Genomic DNA, 21,748 nt, shown 5'->3' on the forward strand with positions numbered 1-21,748 from the left:
GCTGCATTACTAGTAGATAGTTGAAGTGCAAGCAGTTCAAATTGAATATTAGTAATAATAATAATAAATTTGCGAGCTGTTTAGTGTAATACCTATAAATAAATGCAAACCGAATTAAGAAATATACCATTTAATTCCACTAGAGTTTTTATCCATTGACAAACTCGACAATGAAGACGGTTTTAAAGTTGAGTTCGAAATACGCGTATTTGCCAAAGGATACAAACTATAGTGGAATCAAATGGTATAGTACGAAATTCGGTTTTCATTTATCTTAGCGTGATTATTGGTTACAGATTAAAATTCGACGCTCACATCAATAATGTTATCAAACAAATACCCTAGAAATAGTACTCTGCCGGTTGAAAAATGATTTATATATTGCTGCAAAATATATTTCTCTTCGTCGATTTTGTCTTTTGCAAGTTATTTGACCGGGTGAATGTTTTCGACTGTTTTTGTTTTAGTATTGCTGTGTGCGTTTGAAATGCAAATATCAAACACCAAATGCGGTAAAATTTTTAACAAGGAAGGCGAAGTCAAAGATCGTTTTTCTTTGCTAGGTTGGCGGTGATATGGATCATGGTTGCTAAGAGTCATATGATTAGTTTGTGTTACCGCATTTGGAGCGCATTTGAGCCAGATTTGCACGTCAAACGCAAACAGCAATATAAGGGCGAAGATTACCCTTCGTCATGTAGCATCGTAAAATATTCCGAAAATCTATTGAGCTTCGTGTTTTAATTCAAAGAGAAAATCGACGAAGATAAATCGATCACTGCAGATACGCTTGTATGATACTCAACGCGAGATTTGTACAAATCAAATATCTCTCCATACCTGGAGTTTTACGTTTAATTTTATTTTTAGCTACTGAAACAAAAAAATATCGAGAATGCAATGTTTGCAAAACAAAACTATGCGTTTGATTTTGAGATGTAACAGAACCACTTCCTCGTCTTTCTTATTAGATGCTCTTCAATAATTATCAGTGAAGCAGAGGATTGTATTTTTGACAATTGTGTTCATTAATCACCCGCTTGCCTCAAAAAGGCAATAGTACAATTGGAATATAATAATAGAAACTCAATCACACGAAATGTATTCCCGACTGAGGAAAATTGAACGCACACGTGTTGATCCAATCTATCTGAAGGCCCAAAATTGCATTTTGTATTAATGCTCACAAAAGTTTTCACCAACTGGATATCAAACAAGTCATCTGTTAGCATCGCATGACTGCCAGGCAAGCCTAAAATTCGACATATCGGCTCAACAGGATGCTCCACGAAAGTTTGTTATTCATGTCCTATACGATAGTTGCCAAAAACGTAGGAAGAGTGGAAGCATCGGTATAGTCCCATCTCCGTTGTATCGTTGGGCAGACCACATCGAGCCCCTCTTGAGTTCAATGAAGTGTGTTTCCTTATGAGATAAACTTTCAACAAATTTCGTTAGACGACCTTAATCGACTAATATCCTTTCTGGTACCGTAAAACGGGTATCTTTGATAAGTGCGGGACCTGCACCATAATATAGTTATTTCGTTGAGGAAAGCGAATGCAAAAGTGGAGAGTGTTTGTATGACACTTCATGTCACAGCTATTTCCATTAGAATCGTCAGTCAGAAGTCAGAAGTTTTCATCTAACATTAAACGCCTAGAGGTATGCAACGTTCTATACACCATTTCTAAACGATCGATTTATGCTGTTTTCAATGGTGAAACATGGGTATTAATCGAAATCTATTCAGAAATACAATTTTATACAAATTCTTATAGACTTATAATGGTATTTCTCTTGTTTGCTCTGACTTAAAACACTTTTGCAGTCGATTTTTCTATAAATTCTGCACTTTATTTAGTGAAATCTATTCTGCTCTGTGTCATGTTTACCTATCTCAAGTGATATTCATTATTCTACCTTAGGAATTTGATACGTTTTACTTGTACGTACCTACGGGATTTTTAAGCTATAAATACTAGCTGCTGTTGGCGAGAAGAAAGATTTCCTGAACTGTGGACTGATTAACATATTATTTTATCTTTGTTTGCAGGATATAAAACTCTGTTCTGTTGAAATGTTATCTGTTAACATTATCCATTCCAATTCTAACTGAAATCAAGTCAAACAGTAGTTTGGTATTTGATTTCGGGGGTGACCCATTTCGCATAAAGACGTTTCGCATAAGGACGTTTCGCATACGGACGTTCGGCATAATGGACATTTCGCATAAAGCAGTTTCATATAAGAACAGGTAGCATTTTAAAGGAGGCATATAATTCTCTTTATGCCAAACGTCCATTATGCGAAACGTCCACCCATAAAATTATGCGAAATGTCTTAATGCGAAACGTCCCTCCCCCTTTGATTTCCATTATAGAAAATAAACCTTCAATTATATAAAAATATGAGCGCACTCAAAATAATTCCTCATGCCATCTTTCAAGTACAATCGATTACTAAGATACACGTACTTGTTTTGAAAATCTATATATCGATATAAATAAAAATAATAATTGGTGTTTGTTTGCCACGAAATGGCTTGAGGATGGGTCAATGTATTTGAAAATGTTGTCTACTGTTGCTTTTGTCCCGGACTAAAAGACAAATTAGAAAACTAATTTGTCATCTTGTATGAGAGATTTCAATAGCATTTTCAAGTCTACTTGGTGCCAAAACTAAGTTTTCCGGGACCACTAGCAATTTTTTTTGTATAATTCAGGAATATTCAGATTTTTTCCAAAACTATTCCAAAGCTATCCCGTTTTACGGTTTTTGGGCGTTCAGACATATTGGAGTACACGAGGGCCTGTCGAAGTTCCCTTGGAAAATCGACAGACACTGCTGTCCGCTCAACAGATTAGATATCGTTGAGAGGAGTAATATTCTAATCCATACTACGATTCCGAAACAGAAGGCCAACCACAATAAACTCATGGTTATTGATATAAAATTAATTGTAAATTATCAAGACGTAATAAAAGCTGAAATCGATGCCATGTCACTGTTATCTACGGTACATCCTCCTTAAAGGAATGAATATCGAATGAACCTAATCCTGTGAACAGCGCTGCTGAATGTTTCTGCTGTGCCTTCCGGAATCTAAATTTATGGCATCGTCTGAAAATGTCTGTATCCGACGACGACGGCGGCATCCCAAGGCAAGGTATGTATATGCGTTGAAGGCAAAAAGTTGAAATTTATTAATTAAGGGAAAAGTTTTGCATGCCAAGGATTCACTTCACATAAGGTATATCCTCGCATGTCCTACTTCTTTGAACGGGTACACCTTCTGGCGAGGAACGAGAAACGATCATTACTGTTTGTGTCGTCTAACGGTCCTTCTGTCAGAGTTAGTAGATTGAAAGATTGGATTTTATTATTTATTTAGAATGCAATCTTTTGACTTCATCAATTTTTCATACTTGTGGCATCCTAATATTAGTGTGGAGGCGTGTGTGGCAGTCTGGGTGTGATAACAGGAGAAGTCGGCAGAGTGCGCGAGTTAGTCGGTCACTGAAAAGAGCCTTGGAGAGTAAAAGCTATTTCATTTAATGGCATAAGCAGATTTCAAGGATATCACATTGGCGATCCTGCCATGAAAAGTCTGGTGAGAAATGTGCTGGTGGAAAAATGGTTTTGGAAACTAAAAAGAATCAGCGAACAAGCTTTTTTTTTGGCTGGTGGTGAGTGAAATGAGTGTTTTTAGAAGCTGTCATCTGGAGAGAAGCGGTGAGAGTTCATGCGACATGGTTGCCAGGTACATCAATTTGCTAAAACTTGTTAACTTGCGTAGAGTTCAAGCTCATTACCAAGGATAAAATATTGCGCCGGGTGTAGCCCGAGGCCTATGAAGCATTATGAAAGAAAGCTTGCGTAGAGTTTCAGCTCATTACCAAGCGTGTGTAACAGTTGAGTCGGGTAAAGCCCATGGCCAACAAAGGAGATGGAATAAAAAATATCAACCAAGAAAAATAAATAAACATTGTAGCTTGCATAGAGTTTTGGCTCATTACCAAGCATTCAAACAGTTGAGTCGGGTTTAGCCCATGGCCAACATATGTACTGAGTCGAGTATAGCTCATGACCAGTACCGAAAACTACGAAAGAAACATTTTATGTAATTACTAAATGCAATAAGTAGCATATATGAAAATAATATTTATATAGTCTATTCAACAAGAACTTGTTTGTTTTGAAATAATCAACAATTTATATGGATAAATAAGTGGAATAAAATTGTACTGAGTATACAAAAATGATGGAAAAGTTTTGCGAAATCAACTGTGTTTTCAATTTCAAGCAGCTAATAACTTGAAGCAATGACAGTTTTTATTTTGAACATTCTAGAAAAAAATGTATGCTTTTTTCCTACTATTTGATTTGGCTGCACTGTTCAAAAGAAAAACAAAGTAAAACGATGAAAAGACGAAGAGTGTTCATTTCATTTATCTTTTGTGTGTGTACACATTTGATTGACACGCTGAACAATTTTAACACAAGTTTATAGTCGTCTAACATTTGAGTCAATGGAAAAAAAACTGATGGAAATTACGTGAGGCCATTAAAAGGCGACGTTTGGTTGTCCGTTTAGAGTAATAGTGTTCAAGAATTATAAAACTTATTGAGCGAATTTTTCCTTCACAATACAGTAATCGGCAGTAAACGGCTAAGCACAGCACATTTTATTGCAAAAAAAATAATAATAGGAAGCTCATGGCATTGCTTGGCGTAGCGTATTTTATGGGCGTGTGGAATAGATTGTTGAAGCGCACGATGTACTTATTTGAATTCATCTAACAATAAAACAAGGTGTTGTGCGTTGACGATCAGATTATCAAAAAAAAAATGTTTCAATACTTTTTAGGGTGCGTGGAGAGGATTGGCAAACAGAGGTAGCGCCGGAGAACCCTCTCGTGGATGAACACTGATATCAATATTTCTCTGTGAGAACCGGATTGGTGTTTCTTTATTAGTGTGTATGTGTACATTCATTTTAAAATAGAATCGAGACTGCAATTGCGACATAATGCCTTTGCACCCTTTGCACGGTAGCGCTCACATACGATGATTGTTGCACGACTCAATACAAGCAACAACAAATTAATTAATTTCACCCAACATTGAGATCATGAGTGGCATCCTCATGTGTATGGGGTTGAAGTTTTAATTTGGTTGCTTTTCATTTGCTGGCATGACAAAAAAATTGCAACTAGGTATGGAGTAACAGTTTTATTGCTAGTGTTTTATTTACTCACATATGTTTGATTTTATTTCAAATTGCATCGCATGCGCATCCCTCGTCTGCTTGCTTGGTGGAAGGAGAGTTGAATGAGTGGCTGCCAGATGCGTTGTGAGTATTGTACACGGAGAAAATGAAGTACTCAAAAGTGAGTTCATTCCACTCAATTCCGGGGGTTCGTGCGTTAACCTAATTTTGAGTTGATGGGGTAGAAGTTGTTTTCATTTGCAGCCATGCGAAAAAATACCTACTGGCTAAGTTCTTTTCACTCAATCGACAGATCAAATAACTCAAATTCCAGTACTGTGCCACTTACTCAAATTTGAGGTAACGCACTAAGGTTCGGTTTTTGGGTTGTTTTGCTCTTCGCTCTCTGACAACAATAGAAGGAGCGAATGAAATAGGGAGAGAAAAATAACTCAAAAGTAAGTTAAAAAATACTCAAATATGGGTTTTCCGTTTTCTCCGTGTAAGGCGTACAGCAAGTTGCGCGTTTTCCTCTTGTAGAACAACAGATGGTGCGAGAATGAAGATCATCCAACACGCTAAAATTATCTACCTATTTTTTTGTATTTAGTATTTGTAAGTATATTCAAATATATCGATTAATTTTCCAACCCAAAATCTCTTGGTAATTTCTCCCTTCCCCAAGAATGTTGTCAAAACTAGAGAGAGCTGCATCTGCTCAAAGGGGGTTGTTTGGCCTAATAAGCCAAATTAAGTTAAATGCATTTTCCTCAATTAAGGCAAACTAAGGTATTTTTTTTTCGCTAGTGGTTTCAAAGGCAAACTGCTAATGGTGTCAATGCCATCCTTGGATATTTAGCCAATTTTGGGTTATTGGCTGCAACTACGGTATTGCGTTGAGACGTGAGTTCTGTATGATCTTTCGACCTTGACACTTGCTTTTCCCGGGGCAAGCGACGAGGGCAGGATCAAACATGTCGCGCGTCGGTCTCGTAAGTGAAAAAGTGGCGTGATCGATGAGTTCGGTTGAAGAAAGTGAAAAAGTGCCGCGATCGGTTAGTTCTGTTTGCTCCTGGGCAGTGCGTCAAGAAAGCCCGAACAGTTTTTTTTTTTTTTTTCTTTTTGGGTCGCGCGCTTCTTTTTTTTTCCTGAGTGCTTTTTTATAGCCGAGCAAACAAGTGAAGCCGAAAGTGGATTGTGGCTGCTCAGTCAAGGATAACGGATCAATTGGTGAGCTCGTTTCATGCTACTATTTCTAATCTATAAAATATGTATGACTACACATTCAATCGTTACAATGGTGGGATGTAAATATGATTTTTCAACAAACTATGGATGGTTCGTCACTGTGAGTGTCGACACAAACTCTGATTCATGATTTATTTATGTTTAACATTTTTTTTTCAGAACACCTCTTATATACCTTTATTTTTGTAATTAAAAAAACTTTGAATGGTTCGACACTACAAGTGTAGACTTGCGAAAGGTTCACTTTATTCAACAAACTTTGGATGGTTCGCCACTGTAAGTGTCGGCATAAGAATAAGAGTGTTCTATGATGTTCCAGCCAATCGAGTTTTTGTTTCTTTTCAAATAAGTAAAATATAATAACACATGCTTTCGTCCTGACAGCTGTAGGAATGTTACATTTAGGTATTTGTTCAACAAACTTTGAATGGTTCGTCACCTCAAGTGTCGGCATAATTTTCCTCTACATAGAAATTGTTCATATCAAATGAAAATATTATATTTACGTATAAACATGTATATATCTCACAAATCATTGTTTATCATGGTCTAATCGCTTATCAAAGTGAATCCTATGACCCAACGATCCTCCCCATTAACAAACATCCCTCCCAGTAACCTTTGTGGAGATGCAGAGGCAAACACGATCTCCAAATAGCAAAGGTTACACACTAACATTCCTTCCCCCAATCCCACCTGACTGCAAGGACGTGGCCGGCGCCGTTATTGACCCTGTATAAATAGAGGCACTGAATTATGCACACTGAAGAAGATTATGGCCAATCCCAGCCGATCTTCTAGTTGATTCTTTGTGCATTTTCACTGACTTCGGTCAATCACGGAATAGCAACCATTGATATGTGTAGTCAGTCTAAGCTAAGCTAAGCTAAGCTAAGCAACTACGGTATTGCGTTGAGACGCCTCATGTTGAAGTATATCCACTTTTCCGCATAAATCATGTAAAGACTGAATACCAGGTGACGTAAGACAAAGAGTGCTATTGGTTACTCATTCTATTTAATGAACTGGATCTTTTGAATGGCTATGAATCAAATTACCATTCCTTTTGCAACAAAATAAATCGTTGGGATTGCTATCTGAATTAGGTTGTACCAATAGAGAAAATTACCTCTAATCTAAGGAAAGTTTAAGGCTAAATTTGTATGATAAAATTATAATGAAATATGAATTTAAATGTGACTGTATATTTTTTTCCGGAAAAGGGAGGGAACAGTTGAAATAAATTGTTTACTATCAAATAAATAACTGGAAGAGGTAGAAGGTAAAAAGCTGTTAAGAAAATAACTACATATGGCATCTTGAATTAGGGCATAGACGTAATGTCATATGTGCTTTGTGTGGGGTATCATATACATACAATGTTGTTAATATACAAAATTAAACTAACAATATCGCATCCAATGTATTTTGATTACAGATGCCTATCATATATTATTTGTCTACCTCGTATTCTGTTCTCAATTGTTGTTTGTCAATGTTAAAGGATTAGCATTCAAACATTTCTGGCAAAGGAAGGATGTGGCATCCTAATATTAGTGTGGAGGCGTGTGTGGCAGTCTGGGTGTGATAACAGGAGAAGTCGGCAGAGTGCGCGAGTTAGTCGGTCACTGAAAAGAGCCTTGGAGAGTAAAAGCTATTTCATTTAATGGCATAAGCAGATTTCAAGGATATCACAATACTATGATACTGGATGATAGGGCACTAACTTTTAAACACATGTTGATCTCAATTACAAGTAGCTGATTAGAAAAAATCTCATTTGAACCACCTTGAGTGTTTTAACATTTTCTGATTAATCTTACAATGTAATAACCTTTCTAGAATCACTTTAATTGTCATAACATATGTATTTGATGGTAATTTATTTTTGTTTTGAAATATGCTATACTGAGGTTTTATCCCTTTTACAATGTAATATGTAACAGTGGAATGGCATTATTAAATTTTAACTACAAATCATAGCAATTAGCACATCCGACGACAGGTTGAATTTTAATTAGTTTTTACTCTATCCAGAGCCTAGAACTGTTTTTCACTTGGATGAACCCACCCACGGTAAGCCACCGCACCGGAAGTGTGTAGATTCAATTTTCAGCTTTGCCCAAACGTACACATACAGTCATAATTTAATTGGTCTAAACCACAGCCGAAAAACTTTCTGCAGCTACGAAGCCGGTTGGTTGGTTCTGGTTGCCAATCAAAAGCTGATTTGTAAAAAGCACAAAATTTTTACCTATTGAAGGCTCGGCACTTGCATTCATCGTTAACGATGAAGGCTCAGAGCTCCCTATTTTCAAAAGTGTTCCTACTCTTAAATTTTAGATTTAGATGTTTTCGTTAGTCAGCTCAAAACTTTATATTGAAATTTTCTGGCGCTTTATTTGTGATCTGAAGCAAAGCTTTAAAACGTAGAGCTCTTACATAATGGTGATTAGTGCATCCCAATCGGATAGATTTTGGCAATTCAAAGCACAGGAATCGTAAATATTCATCATCAGAATGAGTCGATTAGGGGTCGTTCATAAAGTACTCTACATTCTATTTTGCATGACGTATTTTATGAGTAACCCCTGCTTACTCTACTGGATACCTACTAAGGGAAAACCCAGGAACACCTTTTGGACAAATTATTGAAAGAATCTTTGTAACAGTTTTGATTCCTAAAGGTTACTAGATAGAGTATTTGATGCAATTTCTTGAAGAATCACTAAAAAAATCTATCCTAAGAGTTTTTTTTCTGACGAATTCTTCAATAATCTTTAGGCAGAATCAGGCATTGCAGAATTCGTTCTCATTCAATTTTGAAGCATGATCGAATCAAGCGAAGAAAGACATCCTATCTGTAAAGGTCCATGATCGGCAACGCATCGCAAGTTGTAAAGAACAAGCTTAATGAATATAGATGTTTATTTTACTTACATGATAAACAATTCCCGAACATCCGATAGCAATAGTGTCCCCCAGGTTTGGAGTTTGTTTAGGTGAGAGTTTTCATACCCTTTTATCCCAAATGACCCTTTTTAACGAATCCAGTTGAAAATGAAGAATAGTATTCCGTGCCAGAGTGGCGGACTAGAAAGAAAGATAAGCAATTGAAAGAAAGAGGTATAAGATCGTTCTCGACTAAACACATATTGCCAAAAGTGCTGAGGACTGTTAAACTCGAAAGAACCGCCAATCACATAAAGAAGGGTGCAAATCCAATTATCAACTCTTTGATCACCTTGAAATATTGAACACTTTTCGGGGAAATGGGCTTTTCGGGGAACTGGCGTTCGGGGAAATTACATTCGGGTTAACAGACATTCGTGGAAAGTAGCATAGCCTGTTTTAACACTAGGCTCAGAATGATCTTCATACACACCGTAATTTCGGGTTAAATTGATCATTTTTCACGGGTTTTCTTGTCTGTTTTCTATAATGGTGACAATGATAAACAACTAAATGCAGTAAAACAAGTACGAAGGTGAGCCTCATTGGCTTATGTACCGAAATTTTCTGACAAATGTCATTTTAGTGCTCAGAAATATCTCTAAAATAAAAAATCGGGGGATCTCATTTCGGGGTGAAATTGATCACTTGTCAATGCAATTATTATTATTGAGCTCCCTGAATTCAAATATGATTGCTCAATTCTCAACAATACAATATTTATAGAAATAATGAATAGTTAGAAATTTTATGAATTACGCGGAAAATGCCTAAATGTATACAATTTCCTAAGGAATTTCTTGATATCCAACAGAAATTGCTTTATTTCAAACGAATGAGCTAATTGGTAAGAATTTAGTGATGAAATCGGGTTTAGGGGTATATCTTAAGCATCCTCATTAACATTTAGGTTTTTACCATGTTCAAATCCTTGTCTAGAACTAGAAGTTTATGGATGTTTGTCAATACTACACCGCACAGGATTTTTTAATTTTACACAATTTTCATAGAAATAAACATTTTTTAACGCAAAAAACTTCACAACACAGAATTCGACAATAGCTACGACAAACAACGTTAATTTACTGCAGGTTACATTGATATTTGTGCTCCATTAGGGACAAATAATATCGTGTTACATGGTGATCAATTTCACCCGAACTTACGGTACTCCCAATATTCTAACACCTGGAAGGTGAATTATGTCAAACATCCATATCCATTCTGACTGTTTCAACAAATTTTTTCTCAGAATTTTTATTATGGCTAACGTCTGTTATGGCAATCGTATAGGGAGTTGATGCCGGTTATGGACCCTTTGCGTATTATGGACCCCCTATAGAAAAACATAAAATTAACACTCAAAGCAACTTTATTCCTATGAAAATCCACCGGGGGAACTTCGATTACATTGTTAGGCAGCAGTTTCAGGCAAAATATTTGGTTTGAGACGCATACATACAGATATTTGAACAGTTTTGTAAATGAAACCACACAAGAGGGTCCATAATACGCATTTCCAGGTGGGTCCATAATAGGTTCGTCGGCAGCGAGCCGGATTACATGGGAATCAAATGGAGGGTCCATAATACGCAACGTCAAATTTGTAAACAATCCTATTATGGACCCCAGGAGGGTCCATAATAGGCATTCGGACAACAGTTTTTCAAATGCATATTTCGCTGGTAAAATCGAATGATTTTGTATGTTTCATAGACGTACTATGAAGTAAAGACATTGAATTTGTTGTTAGATTCCACACAACGTATATGCGTCTGAGATATCATTGCGGAAAAGCATCTAGAATGAATTTCAACTACTAAGGGGTCCATTACTAGCATTGAAACCCTATTATGGTTGATGTTCAATTTGGAAAAAACGTCTTCAATTGTTTATGGGTACACTATAACCTCAATTTACGAACTAGATCGGGGGTGCGTAAATTGAGTTGGTGCGTAAATGGAATCAGTGCGTTAAACGAGGGAGCTCAGTTCGTAAAACTAGGTTTTGCCGTTTTTTTTGGAAAAAATATGCTCTTTTAGCACTATTAACATATTTTTAATACATTGGGTTCTAAATCAGGCTAGAATGTGTGCAAGTTAAGGTCTTCCAAGAACTCTTTGGAGTTTGGGCATATGATACTACATGAGTTAACGGAGATCAATTTATCATTTCTATGTAGAAGAATGTCTTACAATGCTGGACCATAGAAGATTGTTTTATTTTTAAGAAGCGTTTGTATTGTCAGATCCAAGTTTTGGTAATTAAGTGTGTACAACAGGTGTTCTAGTTCATCCAAAAACTCCCTAGAGTTACCTGCAATATACAGGCATATTTAGCGATCCGTTGATGTTTTTTGATAGGACACAGGCTCTTATCTATTCATAGTAGTAAAATGAGTATGTTTATAATTTGTGCCGATGTCCTCGGTCCTCCAGAGACTCCATTGAGTATAGGCCTTGGGATCTGCGACCGTAATAAGAGATTAGAAGTTAGTTTTCAAATACTTCACAGGCCCCTAACCATTAATGTGAGTAAACGGTGTTTTGTAACAATTTGTGCGGATGCCCTAGGTCCTCCAAGGACTCCATTGAATATAGGCCTTGGGATCTACGGCCGTAATAAGAGATTAGAGGTTAGTTTTCAAATACTCCACAGGCCCCTTACCATTCCTGTGGGTAAACGGTGTATTGTATGAATTTTTGCGGATGTCCTTAGTCCTCTAAGATCTCTATCGAATATTTGCATTAGAATATATGTATAAGCGTAACCAATCATCAATGCATAGGTCTTCAATATTGCAATCTTACTCATCTTACTGTCCATAAAAAAGTGACGTCAATTGAATTTGCGTAAAAACAGGTTTCGTTGATTGAGGTTTTGGTAAATTGAATTTAAAAATGGCGTCACACATCGATTTCCGTCAACAATATTCTCCAACCGGATCGCCATCTTGGATTCCAAAATGGCGTTGGACATAGATTTTCGTCATCCCCTCGTCGTGCCCGTTCCGAAAATACTCATATTGTATGGGTTTCCAACGGTTTTCCCCATCCGGAGGTCGCCATCTTGGATTCCGAAATGGCGTCGGACGTCGATTTTCGTCATCCCCTTGTCGTGCCCGTTCCGAAAATACCCATTTTGTATGGGTTTACAACGGTTTCCCAAACCAGAGATCGCCATCTTGGATTCCAAAATGGCGTCGGACATCGATTTTCGTCATCCCCTCGTCGTGCCCGTTCCTAAAATACCCATATTGTATGGGTTTCCAACGGTTTTCCCCAACCGGAGGTCAATAATTTCCAACAGAATTGTCAAAACTCAATTTACGCACTGCGTAAAAAGTGACGTAAATTGAGTTTACTGCGTAAAAAGAGTGACTTAAATTGAAGTAGCGTAAAAATAGACTTCGTAAATTGAGGTTTTAGTGTATTCCATTAAACAGCTCAAGATTTATTATCATAAGGAAGTTTTTATGAAGCCTTTAACCTCCCAGTCGTCACGCGGTTTGCTACCGTCAGAACTACCTCGCTGCTGCTGTGTACGATAAGCGTGGTTTTTTCACTTGTGTAGTACAAAACACAACAGCATGACAACTGAAGTGTTAAAAGCCCTCCTTAAAGTTTTCTTTGAATAGTTTCTGGTAGAATAGCAAAGCAAACTTCTTGCAGTACTTCCTTGCGTAAATACTGGAAGAATCAGATGAAAGATGCCTTTTGCCAATTATCTTAGGAATTCTTGCAAACTTCTGCCAAATTAAATTCTCGAAGGAATCTCAACCCGCGCAAAAGGAAATTGCTAATGAAACCAAACTATAAAATTCCATACCAGATAGTTTTCAAAACTCTCAACCTAAATAAGGTATTGAAGAGCCCTGCAAAAGCGGTGAAATACCTCAAATAAATAATATCTTATACATGTTCTACAAACACCAAACTGATAATAAGGTCAGTTCCATTCCAGCGCGTTTTTTTTTCAGAGAAAATAAAATTTTCTTACTGGTGAATAATGGAAAAAAATTTCTTTTCTTCGAGTACCGGAATTCACCTACAGGTATTGTAATACCTAAATAATGCATAATGTATGTTCATAAAAAAGTGAAATTTTTCAATTGTAGTTCAATACCTCAATACCATCAATAGCTAATTTATAGGTATTTTTAATTGATTCGTACGTTTTTGTTTTTTTTTTTTTTCAATACTATAATAATACCAAATTGAAGTACTGACTACTGAACAATATTTAGTTATGGTAAGATATAGGGTTTTGGTACCGGGAGTACCGGTACCGAAAGTACCAGTAATACCGACCATTTTTTGGTACCGGAATACCGGTACTGGAAAGCACTTAGAATCGGTAGTTTCGGTACTGATGAAAAATCTGTAATAATCGTTTGAATCAATAAATTTCTTCACAATAAATGATACGTAAGTTTGGTTAAGAACGTTACTGGTAAATTTCTCCGGTCAATCAACGAACGTATTACATAAAGGTTTATCTTATTATCATATTTTTAGCAAGCAACATTAGAAGCACGCTCATTTTTTGCATCTTGTTTTCGTTAAAACATGTTTTTGAAAATTAAAAAAAATGAGTGTGAAGTTATTGAACGGAAATTATTCAGCAGATCCTATGATTACCAACAGGGTTATCGAATTATCGGATACAAATGAAGCTGCCGATGATAAATATCATGCTTTCTAGACAACTAGGCACAAAGGTTACAGAACATTCAAGATAAAGCATTTGAATTATAGGACGAAGATTGATAGAAATTGTTCAGAATAATTCGTGTATCAAGAGTCTGTCCAAAGCGAAATATTTTTTGACACTTCACGATGCATACGTGTAAAAGCCAATAAATTATTGATTTTTTACGATTTTCCGCACCACAAACAATATTTCACAATACATTCGCACCCTTTTCGAATTTCCTATGAAACGGTCCACTGTGGATGGTGAAAAGACAAATTTGAATGAATGTGTTTCAACACGTTAGACGAAACTTGAATTTCAACGTATATTTTTGAGTATTTCATGAGTTATAAAGTTTCAACGGGTTACTCATTAATATTTTATGATCATATTTTGTTAGTGTTATAATGCATAAAAAATGAAGCATAAGCTTTATCAAACCTGTGTTTATTGACGAAAAGTTGCAAATTTTTTATCCAATTCTGTATGCTTTATATTCATTTCAAAAAAAGTCCTCCAGTACCGGTATTTTACCGGTACTACCGGTACTGAGAGTTACAGTACCGTAGAACCGGTACTCGTCAAAATGGGTCGGTACCACACTTAGAAAATTTTACCGACTCCGGTAATTTTTTTACCGAAATATAAACCGCTGAGCGCTCAGTAATCCTTTCGGTAAAGTTAAGAATCGCCGAACAATCAGTAATTTAAACCAAAACACAACTGTCAAAATATTACAAACTGTTCGTTAATGGTTACCGAGCAAATCGTAAGATTATTACCGAACGCATTGTTTTTATCAGCAGACAGCCAATATTCCATTCCGGATGATTGAAAAACATAAAAATAATGAAATTTATTTTGATTGTCGAAAAATTTATTTCGGATTCTGTTCTCTATACAAAAAAAAATAATATTGAACTGTACCGTGAAGGCGCCATACTCTGCGCAGTTAAGGCTTTTCAAATTTCAAACAGCTGTAATTAATTGAAAACAAAACACAATAGTCTGAAATTTTGGGAGCAAATACTTATTGATCTCATGTATAAGGAAAAAATATAAAAGCTTCACTAAGTAATGATTTTTATTGCAAATTTTTATTTTTTCTTAAGGGTGTCCGTGTTCCTAACTCTGCGCACTCATTTTAGCAATGCTCCTTATTCTGCGCATTTAGGTTCCTAACTCTGCGCACTCGATAAATTCTTTATAACAGTTGAAGTATTTTACTAAAAGCATTACTAGCAGTTGAACTCTGAATTAATCTTCATTTTCATACTTTATCCGGCATTACGTCCCTAGTGAAGCGTGGAATGTCTCTAACATAGAAGTATACTAAATGAAGTGAATTTTATCTATAATTCAATCCATGATAATTACTGTAAATGAATGCCATCAAGGGCAACTCTCAAAATAATCTTAATAATTTTCACCCTTATTCTTGTTTACGGCGGATTCAACTTTCGATCGAATCCATGGCCCATTTGGTTTTGCTAGCGTAAACGAGAATGCGAAATTTTCGATCAAAAGCGCATTCGAACATAAACAAGAATGGGGGTGTATATGATTTCCAAAACATGTAATTAACTTAGTTTTCTAAAATCTAAACCAACATACAAAAAGCGCACAAACTACGTCTTTTTCTGTTCACCCTTGGCGTGTAAAGGAAAATTAACTTGGACTGTTTATGTATTTTCACTAAAAAATATAAAAACCAAATTTTCTTTGGTTTGGTTCGGGTCCGATTAATGAACGATTCCTATTGCAGATCAATACTTTATGGGCGTTTCTATATAGCAAATACGATTAAACCTCGATATTGATTCATGGAGCTATACAAAAAATCTAAATTATTAAATATTAAAATTTGTATTGCATGGTTAGGGAGCATTCAAAAATTACGTCCATCATTGAGGGAAGGAAGAGTCTATAAAAATGTCACAATGCATGCATTAGGTACTGTAAAAAAAAATCGCGACAAGGATTGAGGGGACGAAGTGTAGAAATCCTTAAAATATGATGGACGTCATTTTTTAATTTTCCCTTACTATGATGGTCCTCTCAAACCATTTTCCGAAGCACTCCTATTCCATATCACGATGGTGTCGACAAGTCGATGGTTCCCTTCAATATCGACCACTGGAGGGTCGATTGTTTGTTGAAAATAACGTTTTATAACTGCTGCGCATAGTAAGGAACATAGTTGAAAAATGGTTCCTTACTATGCGCACTTAAGAAGAATAAGAAAATGAATAAAATAAAAAGTTGCACTTTACCAGTGATGATTACTCGATAAATAAACTAGTACCTACGTACTAAAAATCTAAAATATATTATCTTTAATTTGCTTCAAATGACTTAAGTGATGAGGTTCTCCCTTAGCATTTTTGCTAACGGCCAGTCAATTTGGACGTTTTTCAATATTTTTAAAGCTATTTTATTTTTTATTAAAGTAATAAACGTAAATTTGTCATGAAAGTTCTTTGCGTACTTTTTTATTACTATTGTAGCAATATATGAAAAAAAAATGTAAACAAAAATTTAAGTATTTTACCAGATTTTGGTGGATTTTGGTTAAAGTGCGCAGAGTTAGGAGCTGCGCAGAGTTAGGGGCCCTCACGGTATAGACATTTGGAATGCATTTCCACAGCTACAGTGTTCTGAAGCACAATAAAGATCAAGGAATCACCTAATTTTCCCGAACATCCTTATACGTGACGTTGTAATTCGGAACGAGGTTTGGCACTTGTATCCTATAACGAAAACATTTTGCATTTAAAATAAGCTCTTCAATAAGAATCCACTGGTCATACCTACGGAGAAGTACCAGACGCACATCTTGCTGCAACAGTTTTTCGAAAACAGTATCCACGTTCGAAAACACAGAATTAAAAAAAAACATCGGAGACGATCCAAAGCGTCGATTTGCACATCAAAACAAATATGGCGGCATGTCTGCTGATCTCAAAAATCCCAAATTACCATTTGTCCGGTAAACCATTGTGACACTTTGTACCGAAGTACGGTTAAATGTTACAGTCTACGGTTAATCTATACTATGTACTGGTTTTTCGGTAAATGAAACGACGATGTCAGTAAAAGAAGATGAATATATTTTCTATCTCCTTATTTGTTCAAGTTTTTTCGGTAATTTTAGTTTGCAATACCGAAACTTCAGTAAATTATTTATTTACAGTTCGTTTTCGGTAATATTATTTACCGAACAACGAAAACAAATCAAAGTGTGTAGGAACCCTAGTAAGATACCCAATATGGTATAGATAGAAAGGTGCGCGTTGCTTTTGTTTCCTTCTCGGGAAAAGATATGCCTTAAATAATCGAACACATTTATGGAAGAATCTCTGTAACATTTTTGGAAAAATCCCTAGAAAAAATTTCATGGGTAACAAATTGTCTTGCCTAAATGCTAAAAAAAATAGTTAAAAAAGAGCAAAAAAAAACTCACTTTACTTTTGACAATTACTACTTTTTTTTCTACTAATGTTCAGATACTTTCATTTTTCATTTCAGTATTCTTTCAAGGAAAGAATGCCTACTGTTATTACTTAAGAGGTGCATTCTAAATTCAATTAACTTTAAGAGTTTCTACAGTGAAAACTTCAGAAATTTCTGCATTTTTTATCTAAATATATCCCTAAAAATTCCACTTAATTTTATTCATAGGATTCTCGTAAAGATTCATATTTTATTGCCTCGTAGTATTTCTCTGAAAAACCTTTGTTTATTCCTACGTGATTTCCTCTACTCATAGCTCCGAGAATTTATGCAATATTTTCTCCATTGAATCATTAAAAAAATTCTCTAGGAACTACTCCAGGGATTCTCACAAATATCCACGAATATCTTCAGCAATGTCTTCTGACATTTCCTTCAACCGGTCGCTTATCGCGGCTATGCATTTTGAGTGCTTTTTGGTCGGTTGTATTTCAAGTAAATGACAGTTCCATGTAAATCATCGCAAACTATTTAGATGACCCTGAAGGGATTTATTCTGCTTTTTACTAGGTAGAAAGTGGATCGATATTACCGTTGAACGAGTAATCGACTATTTTGACGCGAAACAACATTCTTTATACTGTAAATCGAATATATTTCCTCTTTTGATTGCCGAAAATCATTAAACAACAACTGATCTGGGTCTATCGCTAGCTTTTCAGGAGAATCCTGATGACCCAAAATCCCTCCAAACCCCCAGCTCTGTAGCACTTATGAGGGTGTCGCTGAGTCGGAGGACTCTCGTTAAGTATGTGCTACATCAACATTTCCTTCCCCAATCTCAAGTTACGGTAAAGATGGACGTGGCCGGGAATAGAAATATTCATGGTTTTGGTATTCTTATTTTTGATAGGATCAAGGCTTATTCCCTAGCCTTGTTTCTGAAGGCATTCTAGATTAGATTATCAAAAGAAAAAACATTAATATTGCTTGTAGATAGTTAGATAGATAGATATCTTTATTTAAGAGATTTGCAACCCCAGGATATAATATTGCTAGTATCCAATCTACGAAGTACGCCGTAACTACGCTAACGCTAACTACTTTGAAGTTTGAACTGTAGAAGTACAGAGCTCTGATATTTGAATCTTTCCATCGATAATTCTAACAATGTTTCCGAAAAATCCAACAAGGATTCATTCAGCCATTATTACAAGGATTCCTATAGAGATGTTTCAAGAAATTCCTTCAGGAATTACTCAAAAAAATGTCCAAGATTGTTCCAGGGGACTCACCAAATATGCTACTCATTTTAATTAGGGTTTCTAACTCGAAACGAGAAATAAAATTTGCATTATTAAAAAAACGTGAAAATAAAGCAAGTTTAATATTTCCTTTTAAATCTCCGTATTTTATATATACAGTAAACTCAAGTTTATATATACAGTGAAGTTATAGAACTCAAAACCAGTGCAAATACTTTTTAAGGGACTCTCGATGTAGCCATAAAAACCATATTTTACTATGGTTCTCTCACTAGATATCGAGATAAGAAATATCGAGTAGGAGAGAGCAGCATTATATTTTATACCCTCAAATTTGTATAGTTATTTTTCTGTTTTGTAAGTTATTTATTTGTTTCTCCGCAAAAAAATCTCTAGGCTTCGTAGTGATCAAAAAGCTTCAAAACAAAAAAGTTTATACAGTTAATCGAAAGTTCTTGCAATAAAATTAAGAGTGAATTCCATTCTCGACAAATCGTATAAAGTTAAAATTATATTTGCCAACATTGAATCTATTTTACCAAGCACTAAAGAACCAACTAGAGTCTTACGTTGTGACTGTTACATTGAACGGAATCCATGAAAAACTTTATAAGCCTACTTAATTTATGAAATAGATTTCTTGAAAGATTTGTTTTGCCTATAATTTACTTTGAAAAACATATCGTCGAAAAGATATGCATTTTATATAAAACAAAATTTTGGACTACGCAAGACAACAAATAAACATTGATATAAAACTAGTCATCTAGTGATGACTATGGTTGGAGTCATGTCTACCTATCTCAAGTGATATCAGTTATTCTACCTTTTGACTTGGTACCTTTTATGTGTTTGTACCTACGATATTTCTGAGCTATAAGTACTGGCTGCATTTGGCGCAGAAGATAGACTTCCCGGACTGTGGACTGATTAACATATTATTTTATTCTTTATTTACAGGATATAATAGTTGGTATGATATGAGAAGTAAATTGCGCCATAGTTTTTGTTTGAACCTAGATGGGCGAATTTTTAATGTAATAGAGCGTTTCAGAATATTGGGAACGCCGGAAAATACAGGAAACGAGGGTTCCAAGAAATGCATCACGGGATTAAAATCCATATTTTTGATAAATCCCTTAGAAAGTTGTCCGGAATTTCATCACCGATTCATAGATATTTCCAAAAAAATACTCCGGCCATTTATTTTAGAGATAATTTAAGCGACTTCTGCATGGATTTTTTCAATAATAATAAAAACGACAGCCCTGTCTCCGCTGGCTACTAAAAGAAAATCTAAACTAAGTGCAATTATCCTATGCTTAAATTTTCCAAATAATATTACAGATATCATTTTAATGTAATAATTGCATTATTTTTAGAATCCTTCGTTGTAAAATGACAGTTGAAATATGTGCGTACATTCAAATCTTAAGAAATTTGCAACATAGATTTTAATTGCAAATCTGAGAATGTGATTCATAAGCTCGAAAAAGGAAGTTGATTTCAGCAAAATATAAACCTAATTTTAAGGTATAAAAAAAAAAACTAATCGAAGTTCATTCAATATGATCTAATAATAGATCTTGATCTTGATGCTTAAAATCAATTGGGTTTTTAAGGATGTTGAGATTATTTCTTTTTCAAATTCTTCGTCCAAAACTTTTAAAACATTTTTTTTTCAATAAATGTTGAGCTCCAACTACAGCTATCTACAGTTTAGTCTAACTACAGCTCCAACTATTTACAGCTATCTACAGTTTCTAAACCTAATCCTACAATCTACTGTTCAAAATTGTAATCCTAAACTATAAGATATTCACAAACCAATTATGTAACGTTCACTAGATCCACATTATTAGGAGTGGGAAGTCACTGAAATCCAATACCACTTTCAGATTTAGAACACCAAATTTGTAAGCAATTGAAATGAAGCAATCTAAATGAATTTAATAAAAAAAACTCATTCGTAGCTAAACTAAAAGCACACTAACATAAAAAAGTGTTTGCTAAACGGAGTTGGTGACATAACCCAACACCACTTCTGGTTGCCAATTTTTGACAATCATAAAAAATGAGTTTTAACGGTACTTTTGAAAATATGATTTTTTTCTCAATACAATAATACAAGTTTTCAATATGTTTCAAAAGTTCAAAAATGTTCCAAAAGTAATAAAAAGCTTTACTTTTTCGCGTGTTACGAAAGTTCTAATAACAGTTTAGAAATTAGCAAGGCAGAATCTATTGAATCTACTGCAAATGGTATTTCCAAGAGATTATTATAAAAAATTATAATTCTTGGTTATGTTGGATGGAATTCGCAAAACACTGAATATTAGAATTCATATTCAATTCGAATTTTGACATCCATTAGACATAGGGCGCGCTTCTCGTGGTATGTGTATCAGTTTATGTCTATCGTTCGTTAATGAATACTCTACGTGTAGTACTACAAACAGCTGCTGTGTACGCCTGTATGTAGCCAAATCGATAGTGTGGTTCAGTTTCGTAGAGACAATTGAAATTTTACGTTCAACCAATGAAGTTGGTGAAGACTTGCGAAAATTGCAACTCATTTTCAATAAATCGACATTTCCACTCGTGTTTAAAATGTCTGTGAGATTCCTGATAAAAAAAAAACTATTGAGCACATATTTCAGTACCCTTCTGTAACATCGTCCTATTTCCAAAGATTTGGGCTTATTCGTCATTTTATGCAAGCTTTGGATTGTTATGTGGCACTGAATTACATTTTTATATCAAATCTACTGTGATTCAATACAAAAAGAGTAGCATAACACTTTAGAGAAGACGTTTCGTACATGAATGCCCACCCTACGAAAGCATGTGGCCTCTATGCTGTGATGTTGAGAATCGGTATCGACAATGTGTTGGTTAGTTTTGATTCCACACGGTTCCCCTT

This window comes from Aedes aegypti, chromosome 3 (assembly GCF_002204515.2).
Source record: "Aedes aegypti strain LVP_AGWG chromosome 3, AaegL5.0 Primary Assembly, whole genome shotgun sequence".
Lineage (NCBI taxonomy): Eukaryota > Metazoa > Arthropoda > Insecta > Diptera > Culicidae > Aedes > Aedes aegypti.